Source organism: Acomys russatus, chromosome 20, assembly GCF_903995435.1.
Source record: "Acomys russatus chromosome 20, mAcoRus1.1, whole genome shotgun sequence".
Lineage (NCBI taxonomy): Eukaryota > Metazoa > Chordata > Mammalia > Rodentia > Muridae > Acomys > Acomys russatus.
In genome coordinates this window covers 54,985,569-55,006,310 of record NC_067156.1, presented here as the reverse complement: position 1 = coordinate 55,006,310, position 20,742 = coordinate 54,985,569, and positions in this window count along the sequence as shown.

The following is a 20,742-nucleotide window of genomic DNA, read 5'->3' as shown; positions in this document are numbered from 1 at the left end:
TCACATGGAAATGAAGAAAATTCTAAATTTCAGCTCTTCCTGCTATGAAGAGAAGAGGAAGGGCAGCTAGTGGCCAAGAAGGAAAAATAAATTGGTTTTAATATTGGGTTTTATATAAATACACTGAATCAGTCTGTATGAGAACTGGTGTCACAATAATGAATGTGAGCCTGGCTCTCTCATCTGTCAGTGAGAGCAGGTTGCAAAGCTTCTGGGAATCCTTGGAAGAATTGGCTCATCATCCTGTTGGGCTCCTAGAGCAAGCAGAGGCCACATTTCCTCCTTCCCAGCTGGGGGCTTCCCAGGCTGGGCTCAGAGTCCTCCCACGGCACCGAGGGAGTGCCTGTCCCACCTCACATCCTGGAGCAGTTCTTCACCCTGCTGAGCCTCACAGGAAACAAATGGGTTAAGTTCTTATTTAAGAGCATCAATTGGGAATTTCAACTTCCTGAATTTTAGTCTCACTTAGTAACTTGGAATGAAGTCCTCGATCCTCCCAGTTGGTGACTAGAATCGTAGGACACTCTGTGGTGAATGGATCTCTACGTCGCCCTCCCCGACTCCACCATCATGTTTACGGGTGTTGTGTTTTCTTTGCCTATATGTGTGTGCACATTCACAAGTGTGTAAGTATATGTGGAGGCCCGAAGTTGACCACAGGAGTTTTCCTCAGTATCTCCCTACTTTATTCGTTGAGGCAAAGTCTCTCAGGGGAATCCAGGTCTTACGAACCCAGCTAGTCTGGGGTTTCAGAAGCCCCGCCCCCCTCTGCCAGCAACTTCTTCAGCACCGTGTCTACTTCCATGCTACCATAGTCCCTGCCATGATTACAATGAACCAAGCCTCTGAAACTGTTGCTGCCCTTAAGAGGATGACAATCACGAGGCATGGGTGAGAGCTGCACATTTCTCCACTTACATTTTGTAAATGGAAACACAAATTGCGAGGACAGAGAAAACACTATATTTCACACAAGAGAACGGGATAGCAAAAAAGGAATCAAAATATTTATTTTATTAACTTTATTTTGAAGGTTAACTAAATAAATATATTACATAATCATCAAGAAAGGTAACTTACAGAAAGAAAACTCTAAAACTCCTAAGTACACAAACAGGTGAAAAGCTAAGCAAGGTGGTGTATGCCTGTGATCTTTGCACTGGGAAGGAAGAGGAAGGAAGATCAGAAGTGTAAGGTCATCCCTGGCTGCATCGTGAATTTGAGTCCCTGTCGCAAAAAACAAACAACAGAACCCAAAACAATTCCAAATTAAATTAGGTGTGAGTAAAACGGAAGAAGAAATGGATGCTATTCCTCATATTTTGACATTTAAGAGATATTTACAGTGATCCTTGTGAAGGCGTTTATGGAGAAATGCTTTCCAGGAGCCTTAAAAATACTCCCAAAGAAGCTAGCTTCTTCCTGGATCTCTACACATTGTGACTCCCCTCCCTGTTCCTACAAAGACTATTCCTTCTCCCCTGAGGTCAATGCCCAGTGCTCTTGGGATCAGCTCATTCAAAGGGATGCGGGGAAGAATAAATTTACACCACCTGCCAACTATTAAACAAAGTCTACACACCAGGCTACCTCTCCAGATCTTTATAACCTTCACAATGAAGACACTAATACTTCCATTTCACAGTTGTGTAGGAAAAGGCTAACTCAACTGGAATCCGTTCCATGGCCACATAACTAAGGTTTTTCTTGAGACTTTGGCACAAATTTTTCAAGCTTCAAAGCCTGCCTGGTCCTTAGCACAGCAACAAATTCAGGCTTAACAATGTGACTCAGGCAGCTTTCTCTGACCCCAGGGAAAGCAAAGTGAACTGATAGCACCCTGTATAAGTGGTCATCAAAGTTAAAGAGGCATCAGAGACACCTGGGCAATTTATAAAAAAGAAGAAGAAAGGAAGATTCTGGAAAGACAGCTCAGTGAGTAGGGTCCTTGATGTACTAGCAGGAGAATCTGAATTTGAATCCAATCTCCAGGACCCATGGAAAACACTGAGTGTAGCAGCACAAACATCTAATTCCAGGAGTAAGACTTGAGAGAAGAGACAAAATGGATTCCTGGGGCTTGCTCACCAGCCAGTATATGCAAACCAGTAAGCTCTAAATTTAGCAAAAGACCCTGCCTCAGTAACCAAAGTGACCACACACCCACCCACCCACCCACACACACCCACACCCACACCCACACACACACACACACACAGAGACAGAGACACAGAGAGAGACACAGAGATGCAGAGAGAGAGAGAGAGAGAGAGAGAGAGAGAGAGAGAGAGAGAGAGAGAGAGAGAGAATTTTCAGGCAACCAAGAGTTTCTGATTCTGTGGCTAGGACCAAAGCCTGGGAATGTGCTCTTAGCCAAAGATTCTCATGCAGATGGTTAAAGAACAAAGCTTGAAGAAACATTCCCCAAACCCATCACGGTCTTAAACTTCAAATGCGTTATGATCCTAGACACTGGTTCCTGGCACTACACCCCCTTCAATGAATAAGCGGTTACTCATCCGCTTTAGAAGTCTCTACTCCTGTTCTTGCTTCAGACGAAACAATACACTCACCATCATTACCGGAAAGAAACGCACAAGAGGAGCCATATCTGAAGGGCATGGAGGCCGTGAGAGCTTCCTCATGCCCTTCTTCATGCTGGGCACCACCCACAGTACTCAAAATGATAGCTGCTCTGGGGTGTAACCCACTCTGAAATCAGAAGGCTGTCCCTTTGTTTAAGCTCAACTCGGTCATAACCAAACCCATAAGTCTTAGACCCAAAAGGTACTATAGAGGCGACTGGGACAGGGAACCTTCCGTTGGAAATTCCATCGAGAAGTTTCCCGGTGCTCAAAACCTAAGGAAAGCTGTAAGTTCTGTCACACAGAGGAGAGGAGACATCTGCATTGACCACACCAGGCAGCACAGTCGCGGAGTGGGTAGGTGACCTGCTCACAGCCGTGCTATATTATCCTTGTGGGGGGCAGGTTATAGGGGAAGGAGCTTGGCAACACTTATCAGTTCTATAATACCTAGATCCCTTGGGACAGCAGCTGCCTCCCCGCTGGGAGCTCCAGCTCACAGAACATGATACTTCCCACCATCCAATTCATTTTTCCTCAGGATTTATCAACTGCAGAAATGAGTTTAACCTTTTGAGCTTCAGTTTGGCACCTCACTCGTTTCCACCCTCAAATGTTGTCTCCCACCCCATCTGGCTGTGGCAAGTCTCGCTCGAGGACCAGACATCTCTAAAATTAGGCATCGGCTGAGATTTATGCTGATTCTCTTGATTCAGTCCAGACTTGTCAACTTCCCTGGAAGCAAGCGGAGTGTTCCATAAATTACTGCAGCCTTTAAACAACCAAACTATTTTTAAAGGGTGGTCTATATCAAATGCAATTAAATCTGAATTGTTGCCTCAATAACTCTGCCTTCTTTCTTTTCTTGTTCTCTTACATTTCCCTAAATGTATTTAGTTGGAGCCACACGAAGGGTCCTGCTCATCATTTTTCCCAGCCTCCTGAGAAATGCGAAGGGTAGCGGCATTTCATTTCCAGAGGTATAGAAACGAAGTGTCAGCACACCTTCCTTCCGCTGCCCTGCCAGTTAAGAGTGCCACCCTGGTCCTGACTGCGGAAAATACTCTTGTCCTAAACACTGGAAATACCATGAGAATTTAACTGAACTTCTGAGAAGGTTCTAGAACCCGAGAGCCTAAAACATATCTTAGCATCTCCAGTTTGAATGACAGTGGGTTGTGAGTTCTTTGATACCTCGGCACACTACAGCACCTAAACTCCATGCCATCCTAAATGAAGCCAGGCTCAGTAGCACTGTCTGATGGGGCACTTACACAAAAAGAAATGCCTCAGAACCTACCATGTTCTTCTCTTCTTGCTCAGTCCTCACTGCAAATATGCACAATTAATTAGGGTTGTGTCCAAGCACGTATTTTATGAAGAATCTGACTCCTTCATTTGCGTTGTTTGATTGATGACAGCTTTTAAACTCTACCCTTTCTTCTTCTAGTGGTGCCCTCTGGGCAACTTGGTAGGAAAGTCCAGGGGGGTCTCTCCTCAGGCACCAATAAGTGACTTTAATATGGTAATCTGTTGTGAAGCTGAGCGCCCCCCCCTTTTTTTTTTTTTTTTTTTTTTTACAAATCATAAGATACTTCCAGACTGGCTTCCTTCTCTTGATCATTGACTTAATGAACCTGCTGGAGTCAGGGTAGCTGTCGCCTGGTAATGAGGTCAAATTCTTTACTCCTTCTTGTATGCATGAGTGCTCCACCTTAACAGGCATAACACATCCTAGGGCGGGTTCATCTCTTTGGAAAGTGTACAGAACACTGTGTTTCCCTTCCCACTTCAGACCATAATCCTTAGCAAAAGAGGCCAGTGAAAGACAGTCACAGCCTTTGGGTTTCACAGTTGTTACAAACCTGGACACCTCCTTCATAAGGTAGGAGCCTGCTGAAGCCTCTTTGCTGTTACCGCAGTTCATGGTCCAGAGACCTGACAGCAATCGCTTCTGTCACCAGCTGCCAGATGTCACCACTCAAATTCTCTCCACACTACAAACTATCTATAGCACGTTGTTCCTTCTTGCCACCTTCAGTCCTGTTCTACTAGCTTAGTATGAAGTAACGGGCTGCCCTCTCCCAAGATGCTTTATTGCCATCTATCAGAAAAAGGCAGTAATAGCTATTTTAAATCTGCAGATGGAAACGTAAAGTTGTACAGTCCACAGTCCTGCCTCGAGGCAGGATCCTTCCATGTTCCAACCAAGGCTATTCCTACACCCTTACTGACTTTCATCAGAGACACAAGCCCACACCAAGCCAGACTTTTTGAAGTCAACTCACCTTAACTATTGCCATCTTGAGTGGGATGGATGTTCTACATTGCATCAGGCCAATCCTTAGTTCAGGACATCTGACATCCCAGTAACCAGGCATCAGATGTCAGGAGCAGAGTCTCTAGTTACTGGGAAAACTTAAGCCAGCCCTTTCCACGGTTCTGAAAGTACACTAAGGTGGCATCACACCGTCTCCTCAACACTCACAGCTGAAGACCATGCGATGATATTGTTTGTTTGCTTTTATCTGCCTTAATCTCTAGAATTGTTCTTTAGGCAGGAAAACATCTGTTCCACAGACCTACATTTCCCAGTACCTAGCGTAAGTGTTCAATACAAAATTACTTGTCATGTCACCTGAAAGAAGGCCAGATGAACCAGGAAATGAGCATCTGTACTTGGCTCATACAGCAACTGTTATGGAATGAAGTGTCTCCCCATACTCACACGGTCAAGGCTTCCTCCCCAGTACAATGCTCAGAGGTGGGGCTTTAGGGTAGAGATTAGGTCGTGAGAGTCACATCTGTGAATGAACTATTTGTAATTACTTGCAATTAATCACTGATGAGTCTGTAGTTTTATGGTGTTGTTGAGAAGCAGTAGAAACCAGGAAGGAGAGCCTGGAAAGAGGAAGAAATGACTAGCCATGTGCCTTTGAGGAGGTCAGTTTGCCCTTAGTACCTCAGCTCCCCGCTGCCTTGCTGCCCTGGGGTGATCAGGTGTTCTCTTCCGCATCATCCGCCTGAAATGTTTCAGCTTCACCACTATCCTAAAGGCACTGGTGCCTGCTGCTGACTATGGATTGCAATCTCTCAAACACTAGGCCAAAGAAAACTTTTCCTCTATAAGTTGATTTCCTCAGGTATTTTGCCACAGCCATGGAAGGCCAACTGGCATGGAAAATCAAGACTTTCCCTCTTCTGCTTGCTGAGGAAGATGCCATGTCAGCTCACCTCAGCTGAAACTCAGAGGGCTTTGTCTCTCAAACTGTCTTGCCTTAGAGAACACTCATTACGTAGTGTAGGTGGGCCACATCCAATCAGATGAAGACTTGAAGAGCAAACAAGATAGAATTCCTCTGAGCAGGAGAGAATGTTTCAGCAGATGACCTTTGGCCTTCATCTGAAACTTCAGCTCTTCCTGGATCTCTAGCCTGATGGCCTTCTGTGGCTTTCCATCTCTGCAGTCCCATGAGCCAAGTTTTAAAATTAAAATTCAGTATTTCTTTGTGTGCATGTATTTACATGCATGCACATACACGTGCGTGCATGATTTATGGATTTACAAAACGACTTTTACATCTTAAAATTATTTATAGTTAAGTATCTCCACAATGTCCTCAGCTTCACCTCATAGTCAGCCTATATAACTACTATTTGTCCATTTAAGAAAGTTTGCTTTGTCCCTGTCTCTCCTCCTATTAACTTTGGCTACACACAGCATTGGCTGCCAACTCATAGAAAAGGCTAGTTCCTACGGGGGCCAATGGGAAAGCTTTATCTGCTCTTATGAAGGACTGAAAGTGGCATCATGACCAATGCAGCTACCTTGCAGGCATATAGTGGGCTGCCCAGAGCACATGGCTACCTCATTTAGAGTCACAAACCAAAGGATGAGAAGACTTTCCCATGACATCAGAGGCATAGAATTAGTATCCTACCTTAGTGCTTCTTGGTATGTGAAACAACAACCTACCTCAATATTTATGATAGCCTATGTCCAGGTTCTTGTCACCCATGGCTACATACAACCTAATGACTTGGCCAAAAGCCATGATGAATTCATTGTCTTCAGCTCCACAGCTTATTCGATGTTCAGGTTTCTCTAGAAGATTCTCTTCTTTCAATTGAGGAGACAAAGTTTCTAGCATGCAGCCTATGAATGGGTGCAAAGTAGAAGCATACATACACACATACACACACATACATACATACATACATACATACATACATACATACACACATACACACGTACATACACACACATGCACACATACCTATACACATACATACATACATACATACACACATACATACATACATACATACACACATACATACACACACATACATACATACCTATACACATACATACATACATACACACATACATACACACACATACATACATACCTACATACATACATACACACACATACACACACACATACACACACATACATACATACATACACACACATACACACACACATACACACACATACATACATACCTATACACATACATACATACATACACACATATATACATACATACACACACATACACACATACATACACACACATACACACATACATACATACATACACATACATACACACATACATACACACACATACATACATACATATACACACAGCAAATAAAGAGCTCACTCACCTCCTACCTTTATTTTATTTACTTTATATTTCATTAAATCCTCAAGGGAATAATTAGTCATTGATCTTTTCCCAAGACAGAGATTCATGTAAAACTGCCAAATGATACTTACACAAACAGGAGAGCCACAGCAGCGCCCCAGCCATCCTGGGTTTGGTTGTTATCATTTGTTTGTTTGTTACTAGAACAAATGCTTGAATTTGACTATCACCGCTGGCTGAATAACATGGCAGGAATGATTTTCCTTTTGCCTTACCCTACTCAGTCAGCCGCTTGCATGGTAAAGGTCACGTGTTTGGAAGGTGGTTTGTCGTCACTGCAGCTTCCTAGCAGCCTTTGTTTCTACTCTGCTCATTTCTCAGAAGGAAAAGGTTAAATGGCTTTGCCCAAAATATAAAGTACCACTCACTGAGGCAAATGCCATATAAAAAAACATAAATTGACATTGCCACTTCAAGCTAAAGCTTCAAGCTAAAGCCGTTGCTATTGCTTGTGAACCTAGCCTGTGACAGCTGACCCATCTCTCTAGCCCCAAAACTCCCATTCTATGGCCTTGTTGTTCAAATAATCACATTCAAAAATGCGTCTACTGAGACTTCCCAGCCCTGTAGGTACGTTGTAGTTTTGTCTACAGGATTGTGGATAAATGTGAGACCCTCATACAGACTCAGCTTTTCCTGGAGGATCTCTTGATTTTCAGACACTTCTGAAGGCCAGAAGCTAACAATAAGTGGGAGAAAATTGCATTTAACCGACAGGACAATCCTGGCTTTGTTTTATTTCAAAATATCTAAAAAATCCTGTGACTTGGAGCTGTTTGAATTAAGTCTGTTTTTTTTTTTTTTTTTTTTTTTAGAAATATATACTTAGATTTGGAGGACAGGAGATCCCAGGTCGGGGGTAAAGTTGGGAGTCGCCTAACTCTCAGCTTCAACTCTGCAGTCACCCTGTCCAGCCAGTCCATCTCTGACTCAGTGCATCGGGAGCTCATTGCTAGAAGTCTCTGCCAAGCATTGGAACAGAGTTTGTCTTCCTGCCCACAACCCACAGGTTGTAGTTGGGCCCACTGGTACCTCCCTGAAAAACTACATTTCCTCTTTCACAAGCCAAACCTGTCAACATTTTAAGACTGCCACAATATAACCCAGAATTTTCTCTTCCCCATATTGAGCCCCCAGTTTCCTCAGCTGTGAAGTGAGGAGGCCAACCCCTCTCCTCAGAGCATGGCCTGTGGGGAACATGAACAATTTAGATGAATATTGAAATCTCCACCTTCCCATGAGCCTTGCTTGCTCCCGCTGGCTAGCACTACCATGGTGCCACTCTGCTGTACAGCCTGTGCTCCTACGAACCTGCTCATTTGAGCCTATTCTTCTTAGAAATTCCTTGCACCCAGTGACAGCCAGAGCACAATCAAGCTGCCATTCCATGGAGCTGGGTTTCCTTTCAGCATCATGAACAATGAGGCTGTTTTGATATGGGCTGTCTTGGTCTACAATTGCCGTTGAGCAGCTGATTTCACATGCATGCTAAACATTGGCACGCCTGTTTAAAAAATAAGTAAACTCTGCATGTGTGAGCGTCTTAGCAGTGTGTTTGAAGGTTCCACGTGGCAAAGGAAGGTGTTCCTGAGCCTCTGAGGCTGGTTTGAATTAACAAGCCTGTGAACAACAGCACCCTCTTAATCCCCACAGTTCCTGTGACCGAGGAGCCATCAGCATAAGCTTTTAGCTATGAGCCAATACATAATCAACTAATAATCAGTGTTGAGGACCTACTCTGTGCTATATATAATAATAATTGGGAATGAGGTCAGAATACAGGCCAGTTAGGCTTGAGCCTCCCTTAGAAATTGCCATCTAGCTGTGGAGCTCATGCATGCATTGGCAACACAAGGTCTTGCCTGCTTGGAGCAGATACTTGGGGCAGACCCACTGTAGAGGGCAAAAACTGAGAGCCAGGTGCCTACTGTGTGCTTAGTAAAGGCATTATTTCCTTTATGCCTTTGGCCAGCTTCCCTCTGGTTTCCAGCCCTTGTCCTTTCAGGAATAAGAGAAGTGGGTCGAGGAAGAAGGCAGCACTTGCTGTTCTAGGACGGTTCAGAAAAAAGTCTAAACAAGAGACCTCCCAGGTAAACGCGAGTGAAGACATCTCATGGGGAACACTGGACAAAGAGAGCAGAAGACAAGAGAAGAGAAGGGGTACAGAAGAATTGCCAATGGCATGTGGACTCTGAGCAGTAGCTCCAGGCGGTGGCCAGCAGCAGAGGTGAATTTCTGGCTGTCTAGCTAAGCAGAGACCCTTGTCCCTTGGCAGAATGAGATCTGCCCTCCTATTCCAAAAGTCATGGCTGTCTCTGCTCATGACTGATTTGAGTTCCTAGGAGAAGAAAAACCCGAGCCGTAGCTGTCTTGAGCACAGCCCTCCATTCTGAATCTTAGGAAAAGACCCATTCTGGAAAGTTTCAGAACACATCCAAATCATTGTGCCCCATAGCCAGTGCTTCCTTCTTGGGCAGGGATTGAGTAGAGACTTTCCATTTTTCAGGCCAGTCTCTTCCCACCAACTCACACCCTCCACCAAACCAGCTCTCCTGTTTCTTCAACCTGCAGGCTCCCTTTCCCACATCCGGGAAGGTCTTGGGCAGCCTAAACACTGAAGTCCACAGCACTTTCTACCCATGCTTGTTAGATGGACCCAGCACGAGCTCACAGGGGAAGGGAAGCCAGCATTGTGCATAAGTAGCTATAAATAAAACCCCCCAAACTAGTGAAAGTTTCCAGATCTCCTTTTTATTTAAATGTTCCTCATTTATATGCAACCAATTCACAAAAGCCCACACACCAATCTGTAATGCACCTGGTATTGTGAGAGATTGCCAGTTTGGTAGTGTCAGCCCCCTCCCCCCACCACACACATACACACAATAAAAACTGCACAGGAGTTCATGTCCTTAGGGTATAACTGTCCCCCTCTTTAATAGTCTCCCCCACAAATTAACCAAATAATTGAATATTCCAACTGAAGAGGCCACTATATTCTTGGTCTTCTACAAGTATCCTTCCAGGTGTACTTTAGAAAACAACTATGTCCGGAAACTGTGTTGTGGCCTTGTGCCACCCTTTACCATGTCAAATCTGTATCTGCCTAACTGCTATGGCTTCTGTCACTCAGTGCCGTACACTGAAAGACTTAACTTCAGCTCTCCGTTGCAGTCCTGGAGGCTCTCAACTTAAAATCAAGGTTCCAGCGACATCAGTCTCCTCCAAGGCTACTTTTCCTGGTATATAGACATTCCCAATGTCTATCTGCTTCCCATGGTCTTCCTAGGAGAGCACCGTGTGTGTGTGCTGAACTAGAGCCCACCCTGATGCTCTCATTTACAGTCATTTCTCTCTTTGAAAACTATCCCCAAATGTAGTCAGGAGGTGCTGGGAGGAATAGACTTAAGGAGGAGAAGATAACACAGTTCATAACATCGAGGCCTATGTTCTACCTCACATGTATGGCTTCACATGCAGGACATGATCACCCATCGCAGCATTCCCCTAACACCTTAACCTTTTACATCCTTGACACTAAGTTTCTACCTAAATCAGCATTTAGGGCCAAAATCTGAAGGAAAAGATTAAAATAAATTTCTATTCTCACCTAACACTGGCTTCCAGTACCAGAGAGAGACTTTACCTACCAGCCTCTTAGACAGGAGTCTCTTCCTTCAGAGGCTGCCCTAGAGGACCTTACGGACAGATTAAGCAAGCATCCACAGAGAACCCATCTCCTGATGCCTCTTTCACAAAAGGAGCTGATCTCCTGTGTTCTAGAGAGGGAGACGGAGAGCTGATTCAGCCCTAGCAGGGTAAAAATAGCTAAGTGGACAGCTTGAGTAAAACTTTGCAGTTCACCTGTTCTCTGGTGATCAATTGCCCAACAGTAGATCCTGCCTCTAAAGCAAGAAGCCGTAATAGCATCAAGGCTCTGTGTAAAAATGCTCTAAGGAAACTGAGGAGTGGTGAGGAGCAGGCTCGGATTGGAAACACAAATGCTTTGTGTGTTTTCTCATGAACAGCTGTTAGGGGACCAGCACTCAACAGGAAGCCTCAATAGCACTAGTCACACATTGAGCACTGCACTGTAGAAGGCTCCCATCAACAAGAGGAGGGCAAATCACGTGCCACAGGGAAAGGCTACAACTTCCCGAAGTTGAGCATTTGTGTCTTCCTAGGTTAAGGTGCGCTTACACGTCAAGCTCATTTTTAGTTCTGCAAAACTGGGGGATCTTTACTGTAAAGAACCACATAGCACATTGATGTTGGATTCTCATAGCTCTATGACTATGCAAGATCTCTGAACTCTAGAACTTGAACTTAAAATTGAATTCTGCAGCTTCATTGCCCACAGACGAGTCAACTGGCCCAGAGGGTGAATGGGGAGACACAAGCAAGCAGCCTTTGTGTTATTTGACTGCATCTGAACATTTCATGTTCTATACATTTATGGTTAGTTCTATTCAAGTTTGCAAATGGCAAAGTAGGGGCTTAATGACATGAGGGGTGAGGGGCTTTGGGGTATAAGGAAACACTCTCTCTCTCTCTCTCTCTCTCTCTCTCTCTCTCTCTCTCTCTCTCTCTCTTTCTCTCTCTCATTGCTTTAAGAGTACAAGAGATAGTTTTAGTAAATAGCAAACAGCAAACTTGCCCTCGTTTTCCAACTTTAAGCATTTGTTAGGTGGAGATGCCATACTGACAAACAGGCAGGCACAGCAGGCAGTAAGCAGCCACAAACATCATTTTGTTCAGGTCGAGACCCTTCTCAAGTTCAACTTCTAGAAGTCAGGACCTACTGTGACCTACTGTGCCCTCGGGGCTCTGCGGACTGCCTGTGGGCAGGAGGGGACCTTTTCCTGCTCCAAGCTAATCATCAGAGGACATGAACAGGCAGCTGTGGGACCTTTGCTCCCCCGTTTGTGAGTAGGGTAGCAAGGCCCAGGGTCTAACTTTAGAACTGCACTCCAAACTTTGATCTTCCAGCACTGCTTGGCTTTAGGCAAAACTGAAACTTGAGAGCTGCGACATGTTTTTTACATCTTAATCCCCCTGGCAGTTTTAGAATAAGGACAGGAATTATTTTCAAATGAGAATCTTTGACTGCATAACACAGACTTCCAAAATTAAGCAGAAACACATGGTGGATCTTATTATTAAATTTCCCTTGGAAAACAATGGTTTAGATTAGGGGGTAGGGGTAGTTTGATAAAACTTTTGAAATATGAAGCCTAAAATTCCAAATAAGAAAATGGTGTGCATGTATGGGTGTGTGTAAAGATCATTTCAGCGTTTTACCCAGCACTACCATTATTAATATGTTTCTGACAATGTTTAAGTAATTGAATGCTTGAGGTCTGAAATATAAACGATTTTTTTAAAGCTGGGAATCAGGTGCAAGGGTTTTTCTGAAGTCCGGAGAGAAACTTGGGCTAACTGATTAAAATATCTCCCTGTAAAGCCTGTTTTTTAAGAAAATAGAGGAAATGGAAGATTTAACTGTACCATGACCTGCACCTGAGTCTATACAGCCTTCAGCAGCAAACCCTCAGCAGTGCGAACCGGGCCACCGTAAGGGCTGTTGGCATCTTTTCTCATCAAAATGAATCCATCCATCAGCGGGCGAGTCTCCTCCTAGAGCTGTTCTGGGAAAGGGATTTGAGGGAGAGAACGTTCCTGGAAACGGTGGTGGTGCAGACCTCTCGGGCATTATTTAATTCCCTTCAAAGAATGAATCAATTACTACCTTCTTGATGAAGCCTCTCTGATCACCTCATTTAAGTTTCCCCATGTCCTCGTCAGCCCGTATCCCACGTATCGCTCGCCTGGAACTTATTTCCTGCTGGATATGCTGAGTGCTCTTAAGAGTACATCTCTTCTCTTCTCAGCTACCTTATGAGAGCTTCAATGGCAAGGAGCAACTCTTTTCCCTTTTCTTTGCAACCCCCACTGGACCTAGCTCAGTGCTCTGCACCAGTGGGTAGGATACCATGCGAGGGACAATGGCAGCGATAAGTAATGCTAAGATTTTATCTTCCAGCATCACCCAGAGGAAGCCCTGGGGAATAGACATAAAAAGGAAACAGTGCACCCTGGTGGAGGTTGGACAGCCAGCTGGGCTCAAGGGTGAGTGGGAAGGTTTCAGCTTGACGGAGAGTTGAAAAGAGTCAAGGGAGCAGTTGGTCCCACTGTGGTTTTATAAATGACTGATTTTCTCACTGTGATAGATTCTCCTAACCCTGGTTCACCTTAGCACCACAGACCCTTTTAAAGCTTCTATGATTAAAGGGATGACACCTGCACAGGATTTGGTTGGTCTTAATAATACCCATCCACCACACATGCACACACATTAGCTTCCCCTGCCATCTTTGAAGCATTTCTGGGACAGTATTAATACCAGTTGTGGGAAAACAAGAACATTATTCGCAAAACTTTGTTTATGAAACTGAATTCCAGTTTGAAATGGCTGCCTGTTAAGTAATAAGAAACTTCCCATTGTCTTAATAAAAAACTCACCCACGTTTTGGGATACAGATTTCATCACCCAGATCACAAAGAAAGATCACAGATGCAGAGGAAAAGGCTACCCAGGTGAGGTGGAAGGAAAAGCTGGTGCTGACACTAAAGTTCTTAGTATTCAAACTGTGGTCCAAATTTCTGACATCATCACTGGGGGGGGGTCATTAGACATGTAGGATTCCAGCCCACTCTCCTCAACCACCAAATCTGAATCTCCACTTTTAACAGGCTCCCCAAAGATTGAAGATTATGTTGATATTGATGAGAGCATCCCATACAAGCTTGATCTTTACAAAAAGAAGGAGGAGGAGGAGATGGAGGAGAAGGAGGAGGAGAAGAGGAATAAGATGAAGGAGGAGGAGGAAGAGGAGGAGGAGAGGAAGAAGAGGAAGACAAAGAAGAAAGAAAAAGAGGAAGAGGAAGAAGAAGAAGAAGAAGAAGAAGAAGAAGAAGAAGAAGAAGAAGAAGAAGAAGAAGAAGAAGAAGAAGAAGAAGAAGAAGCCACTTTCTCCTGGTCATCTATCCTCTCTGCTCCATGGAGCTTCACGGGAATTTACCCTTGCTGCCTCCCCCACAACCTTTAATGTACAAGTTTTGTCTAAATCAATGATTCAGCTACATGCAGAGAGCTGTACCCAATGAGGTATCTGATTTTCTCTATGGGGAAACTGTTCGAAGGTAAAGAAAGAAGGTTCATGCTTTGTGTTTTCTGGGACAACACACACATGAACAGGCCCTGGTTATGTGTTCAAGAGGCAATGGGAGCTACTTACATGGTGCAGATCAGCAGATGAGACAGAATTCCCATAATGGAAGATCTGTGCAGACTTTAAACCCTTAGCAAGTAGCCTACATAAATGGGTAGCCATCTCAAGGAGAGTTTAAAGCCAGAGGGTGAAGCCAGGGAGCCACTGAAAATGAGAGCTAGGAAGAAAAGATAAATAACAATTAATCAGAGATGAAATGAACAGGACCAGGACATGAAGCCCATGCCTATGGTCCTAATGTAGAGGCCAGCATTTGTGCAAAGAGAATGGAGCCACCAACAAGGGTGTAAGAGGTCAACGTCATTCTCAATGTCTGCCTTATGGCATCAGGGCCTGTGACCCATCCATGAGATGCTTCACTTCTGATAGCATCCTGGGAGGCCTCGGGACAGTTTCTCACATCCATGAGGAAGCATCAGGTTATTTCTTGTTCGGAGTGTGTAGCTCCTCATGTATCCCTCATAGCTGGATGCTTCATCTTTGTGGTTCTACAGCATCCCCAAAACAGCGAGCCGTGTCCTCAAGCCCTTTATTGCCTGGGTATCAGCCCCTTGGGTGAGCTTTGGATACCTAGGACTTAGCAAAGCTCCCGTTCTTGCATGGACTGCACAGCATGGTGTTTCTCCAACTTTGGCTTTTGTCTTGCCCTATTCTTACCCCGTCAGATCAACAGACCTGCCAATATGTGTCTGCCCTCTAATCATGGACCTGGCTTCAGTTTTGTCTCCAATAGGAGCAAGGATGGACTATAGAGGAGAAAGAAGTACAAATGGAAAAGGCAGTTGGAGGGTTCCCAGGAGTGCCCATGCCTAGCATAGATAAAGTTTACCACAGCAAAGCTCTGATCCAGTTGATCAGTTTATTAAGTGAAATGACTTTAAAGTAAACTTCAAGGGGGAATGTGAAAGAAGAGCAGCCTGAGGGAATGGCAGCAGTTCTACCCACTGTTGCTCCTTTGTTCATTTATTCAACACCTAAAACAGTGTCTGGCATAGAACAAGTGATAAATATTTGCAAGCAAATGACCAAATGAATGCAGGATTTTTTTTGGAAAGCCTGCTTAGAGCATGTGCAAATTCTCAGGCTAAACTTCCAATGTGGCAGAAAATATAACCCTGATTGAGGACCCAGGAAACAAACTCATGATCCACACACCCAGGTGTGGTGATAGTGCCAGTGGAGAGACAAGGAGACACTACAGAACTCCTTGGAAAAGGCTAGGAGAGGACCATCCCAGTGGCATCTCAGCAGAGATGTGGGGCAAAGAGAGGGCTTGCATTCTAAGCAAGGAGCTGAGAGTGCCCACTAAGGGGAGAAGCTCCACTCACTTCTGAAAGCATTTCCTTGGGGAAAATGGCTGTGAATATCATTGATCCACAACCCAAGTTCCCAGGACTCTTGACTTGAGCTGGGGCTGTGTTTCCTCTATGCTGGGATAGTCAAGTCCACTGTCCATAGCTGATGGTGGTTAGCACACAGGGAGACAAAGCATGGAGGTCTAGGGAGGAGGAAGAAGGCTGGGAGAACAAATGAGGACACTGCAGACTAGATCTGAGGTGATTTACATTTGAAACACAGCAACTGTAAAGGAGGAGAGGGTCCTTTACAGGGAATACCGGGCTGCTGAAGAATAAATACAAAGTGGAGTAAAGCAGCTGGTTCAGAGTAGAACCAACAGACTAAGGTGGATATCTGCTGAAATCTATGGCTTCAAAGACCAGTCCAAGTACTCATCAAAGGTCTTACACCCAAAGAATATGGCTGAGCTTGGTGGGGATTTCATCAGGCAATGGGATAAAAGTTCAGGCAGCGCTCACTCACTTCTAAGGCTTCTCTCGCAACCTGGCTCCAAGCTAGGGGGAACTATGTTTTGGTACATATTTGTGTTTGAAAGCATGCCAGCACACATTCTACAAGCTGAGGGCGTTCAGGCTTAGGGGTGGAAAAGGTTTCTATTCTTACATACTCTTTCATCATAGATCCAAGGCCCTTAATAAGAACTCAGTGTTGGCAAAGGCTGGGTGGGGAGTGTGTGTGTGTGTGCGTGTGTGTGCGTGTGTGTGTGTGTGTGTGTGTTGGGGGAAGGTTAGTGCATGTGTGTAGTGTGTATTTCTGTGTGTGTATATGGGTGGTGTGTATGAGTCTGTGTCGGTGTGTCTGTGTGTCTGTATAGTGTAGTGTGTCTATGAGAAATGCACGTCCCTCAATGTTGAAAAATGTAATGCTTATTTCATGAATGAATAATGGAAATAGAATGAAATGGTCACAGCATGAAATGTGTCACGGGTCACATTGTAACTTCACCCACTTCCACCCTGTCCCACATGCCAAATCTCCCTCCCCTGTTCGAAAACATGTCTCAACACCAAACTCAAATCATCCCCAAACATGTGGGATCCAGATTGACTGAAGCCATTTGGGAGAAGGTAAAGACTTATCCTCTTAGATGCAAGCCTTTAAAAACCAAAACCCAATAATCAGTGTTTCAAGGTAAGTGTAACTGGTGTGACCAGATGAGCCCCAGGCGTCCATGAAAGCAAGTGTTTTTGCAGTGTGGTGGCTTTTCCAGGCATATGTCCGGACACAGGATGTAGATAAAGGAACAAGACAGCAAATCTGGAAAAGCCTGGCCTGTTTAGCCATGCATGCCTCACAAACCTTCAGGTGCACAGCCAGAGCTACAACAGTTGGGGCTGTCCACGAGGAAACAGTTTCCTATTCCAAGTCAATCAGAAACAAGGGTAACATGTAACCAGTGCATAACCAAGGTTTCAAATGGCAGATCCACGACAAGAAAGACAGATGGACGAAAAGAAGCATTGAGAGTAGAGAGAGCGCCAGCACTTGCCAGCCAGGGCAACGGACCAGAATAGCTCACTGACATCAGCTTGCTGGAAGGCCTTTGGCCTTGGTCCTGCCCTTTCTCCTTATCCATCCTCTCTCTGAGTGACCTCACTCAGCCTTGGACTTTCATATCATGCACCGTGGCTTTCACTGTACACCTTGACCAGAGAACCTCTAGGATCCACCTGCCTCTCTCCCCAGCACTGGAAACATAGATGTGTGCTACCCCATCTGGCTTTCTTTTTAATTTTTCAGTTTTATTTTACATGTATTGGTATTTCGCCTGCCTGCATTTCTCTGTATCAACTGAGTAGCTGGTCGCAGAGGAGGTTGGAAAAGGGTTAGGTGGTGGGCCACCACGTGGATGCTGCAACTTCAACCTGAGTCCTCTGAAAGAGCAGCCAAGTTTTCTGACCCATGGGACCACTCTCCAGCCCCAACACCTTAAGCTGAGGGGAGAAATCCCTAAATTCTCTTGCCAATTTTAGCTCGTGATTTGAACCCTTAAGAAACCTGAAGCACAAAGTTCTGACAATGTGAGATGCCACAATGCCAAGCACTTGCCAAAGTCGCCTCTTGACATTTTAAGGCTTCTGCCAACCGTGTTCTCACATAGGCAGCTAGGAGCAGCTAGAGAGGAAGCTGCCACAATGGGAAGTTCAGAGAAGCGGGACACAGGGTATTTTTAATCAAAGAAAAGGCTAAGTAAGCAAAGGGCCATTTTAACAGATGCCTGGCATCTCTGTCCTGCAGTCCGGACCAAGTTGGTTCTTAATTCATTCTTTGGGAAAGAAATTCATACCAGAAAAATGTCCCCTGGTTTATTTCTGTACTGTTGGTTAGAGCCAAGGATTTTTTTTTCTCATTTAGAATAAACACATAATCTGATACACTATAAAATATATTAAAAGGTTGTTCCAACAAAAACTGGTTGGGCACCTGGAGGGTACTGGGCACAACTAGAAATTTGCTGATATCCCTAGACTGAAAGACAGTGACACCCTGGCACAACCCACATCTGTAAGGTAGTGAGAATTGTGAAGTCAGAACCAACCTGGAAACAATGGTCCTTGCATAGCTGCTAATCTACTTAAAACAATCAGGACCATGATATTAAATTGATACCCTCTCAAGGATATGATAAAGACTTACCGTATTTCACGACAATATAGGAAAATAGAACCTTGTCTCCAACAACCAGAACTCTACTGTTATAAGTTATATAGAGATCCTCTTTCTAAGTGAAAAAGTAAACACCGTGTAGCCCCATTGTTTCATTATGCAGATAAGAAAAAATTCAGCTTAAGAAAGTTAAGCTCCTGGAGGCCAGTTTCCTGATATTATTACTTAAAGCTCAGTGGTCCTGGGCAGGGGCAGGAGTCCCTTCCACTCCCAAGGCACACTACGTGTCACATTTATTTCTCTCCCTGTTCCTCAGTTTGTTTCCACATCTCAAAACATGGCAGTGCTAATAGCACTCCCTTCATTTTATTACTCGAGTTGTAAGACAGGTTGCAGGGTGTCTGGCATTCAATAGGTGCCCAGTCGCCTTCAGTGGCTGCTGTACTTGCCCAGGATCATATGAATTCTCTGTGAGCCAGGATTAAAGGCCCAGGTGTCCAGATGCTCACGTCATTCTATTAGAAAGAAGAACATTTTCCCTCATATTTCTGGATCTATGTCATCTTTCAGAACACTGACCGGCACATTCATAAGTTGAGTAAAATATAAATAACTTCAATAAATCTGTTGTTTTCCCAATGAAGCTCAGAGCCCATCCCATAGTGCCATGCTGAGTCCATAAAACTGTAGTCAGCTTCCTTTGGGACCAACATTTTCTGGCTAATTAAAATGAATGTTGTATCGATGAAAGATTATTTTAAAATGGCACTGATAGTGTTTAGACATTGTCATAACATCAGCCGGTGGATCACTAATTTGCAAATTTTACTAAAGATCTTGCCAATTAAAACCCCTTCTAGACACTCTCAAACACACTGTCTGTGACAGCTGATAGACCACATGGTAAAGACATGATCACATTAAAATCACACAAAACTGTTATCCCTGGAAGGGCTGAGGGAGAGAGACAGGGGCACGTCCCCGAATTGGGTGCCACTGAGGCAACGCAGCCAAACCGTCAGAGGAGAAAAGCAAATCTTCAGGCTTTATTTCTTTCTCTCGCTGCTTTCCAAAACAAACAGTGGAGCTTCTGAGAAAGCCAGTGGGAACCTAGAGTCTTGCAACATTGCCCTGTGGATCTCTAAAGGAGACCAGGCAAAAGAAGTGAGTCTGGAAACCCAAGGAAGGTCCTGGGTGTGAAGACAGCTCACTCAGGGAGAGTGGGCTGGACTCTAGAGCCTCAGAGACCAGATCACTCTTCTGAAAAATTGCAGTAGGACAGCAGCAGTGGTCAGAGTGTCCTAGAAATCACTCTAATCAACAGCCACAGTGAATTCCTGCAGAATCAAGTGTACAAGCCGAGTTCAGCACAGACCCACTGCAGGAGACCTCCCAGATTTAGAAGCCAAACTACAACTGTAAGGTGCATCTCTAAATGGCGGATTTCTTACACATAACCCCAATGCACCAACATTTATTGAGGGCCTACCAAAAATATAACTCCACCATTGCAACAATCCTATAGTCTGACACTGTTATTGTCAAAAGGCTCAGAGATGTGCACTTAACTCCTTTTCACACAGCTTCCACACCCTAGAGCTGGGACTCTGAACCTAGTCACATCTTGTTTTAGGATACTGATGGTAACAGTGCATAGTGTGCCTAGCCTAGCCCCTAAGACTTTGGCCTAGCCTCATACTAGTATGTGGAAGATTACAGTCTTCTCTGATATTTATATGGAAACTTTTTCACTCATGGTATTCAGGAACTGCCAAGTCAAAGACCCATAACCAGATCTGAGGCTGCTATGTATATGGCGTAAAGATCTAGTGAGGCTCCAGTCTCAACACATGTGAGCATTTATAAAGAATCATTAGCATTGATTTATTAAATAAGGAGGGTAAGTAAATAAGAGCCATATGCAATTGTATAACATATTATCCTAAAACTGAAAAGTGGCATAAACCAGAATGGATTCAGTGAGTCAAGAATTTGGCAGAGTTCACTGGGGTATTTCAACCTTCATCTGTGTCTGGGTCCTCAACTGGAAGTATGTGATGCCCATAGCTAGGCTTCCTCAAAAGCCCATAACCCTCAGGTTTAAGGATTGATGCTGTCAATGGGGGTATCAGTTCCTGGCCACACCCACACCCTCGCTGAACCTCTCCAGGTACACT